This window comes from Cyclospora cayetanensis, unplaced genomic scaffold (genome assembly GCF_002999335.1).
Source record: "Cyclospora cayetanensis isolate NF1_C8 unplaced genomic scaffold, CcayRef3 CcayRef3_contig_643, whole genome shotgun sequence".
In the NCBI taxonomy this organism is placed as follows: Eukaryota; Apicomplexa; class Conoidasida; order Eucoccidiorida; family Eimeriidae; genus Cyclospora; species Cyclospora cayetanensis.
In genome coordinates this window covers 1-1,550 of record NW_020312639.1, presented here as the reverse complement: position 1 = coordinate 1,550, position 1,550 = coordinate 1, and the positions used below count along the sequence as shown (strand labels likewise).

Sequence of the window (1,550 nt, the reverse complement as noted above, 5' to 3'; positions counted from 1 at the left end):
TCCCGCGGAGTCCCCCACCGCAGTACTAACCGGGCCTTGCGCCGCTTAACTTCGGAGTTCTGATGGGATCCGGTGCATTCGACGCAGTATGAACGACGGCAACACACAACCTGCCCTCATAACCACTAATCCTATTGCGTCACACCGCCAAATCACATATAACACATCGGATAACTGGTCTCAAAGAACCTCGCAGTCTGCTGCTGAATACTGCTCAGATGACGAGATATGTTTCATTGTTACCTCTGGAGCTAATCAAGTTGAGTGCAAATCAGAAGGGAAGGTGAAAACTCCTGTGGTCAAACGCAGGCTCGAAAAACTGCTCTATGGGGTTCAAAATGCATGATGCTACTTAACTAACCCTAGTGTAGTTCCAGTGTAGTCGGTGCGCTGTGACCGTGCTCGAGAGCGCTGTTGCGAGTCCACCCTGTCTCCACACTCTATGAAATCCTTGCACCATACTGGCCTGAAACAGCAGTTCTGCTTTGGTCATCCCACAGCCACGCGATCTGCAGACCGTCACTGAAATACGAGAAGAGAGAGGCTTAACACATTACGGACTCACTTGTAGTCAAGCCGCTGCCTCCACTAACTTTGGGTACTAAATAACTCGATGGGAAGTACACAACCAAGCCACCGATTCAAGAGACTTTGGAAGTCGCCACGCACATGAAAGGCTCCTGCAGTAGCAGCCTACCAATAGTACTCAAGGGATTCGTAATTCCCGACTTCGAGCTGGCTCATTCAGTTAAGGACAGCTGCATCTCTCTATTCCCGACACACAATGAGTAGTTAGTCGCCATACAGTACTTGTTCATAGAGGCTAAATGATTCAGTGAGGGTTGTGTCCGCAGTTGGCGCTGGCAACGAGCTTGGGGTCTCAGGTGTGGTAGGTATCCCTGGCGGGCCCTCATGCTGCTGGTGCATCAGCAGAAACGAATGCAGAGGGACGCTTAACGGAAGGCAGGTTGGGCTGACAGCGAGGGTCAATGTTCGTGCTTCGTAAAGCAGTATTTCGTTTGGCATCATTACACAGCCTTTGCTATTGTGTGTGCGTACTACAACTTCTTACCACTACAGTACGCGGAAATTCTCCACGCGGGGCTTCGGGGCACGCCACATCTAGCAGCATTCTGCAATTGGATGTCACTAGCTAGGGATGCTGGTGCTGTTGCTATGGACTAGCTTAGATACACCCTCTAGGCGAGCAAGTGATCAACTGCCTTGCCGTCAGCGCAGTTGCTACTTTTGTTGCGGCTGGTGCCGCAGGTATTTCTTTTCGTTGCATGCGAGTATTTTGATTGCGTTGTTGCTTGCCCCGAGAACGTTGCATTAGCTACAGCAGAAGGCATCCTAATGGCTGGGACTCTTAGTTCCATGCACAGTAAAATAACCCAGCGCATTTAACATAACAGCCCCTGCATGAAAAGGTGGTGTAGGTCAGTCTTGCAGCGGCCCTTTAAGCATCCGTGGTTGTACAGTAATTCGACGCACGTATCTGCACACGCTCCCTTTGGACACTAGCCTGAGTCCGCTCGGATCAGGCTGAT

General features: G+C 50.8%; 1 pseudogene; it reads right to left on the bottom strand.

Annotated features, from left to right (window-relative positions):
* Positions 1-100, bottom strand: LOC113146818 (annotated as a pseudogene; the record flags this gene model as incomplete).
* Positions 101-1,550: the final 1,450 nt, after the last annotated feature.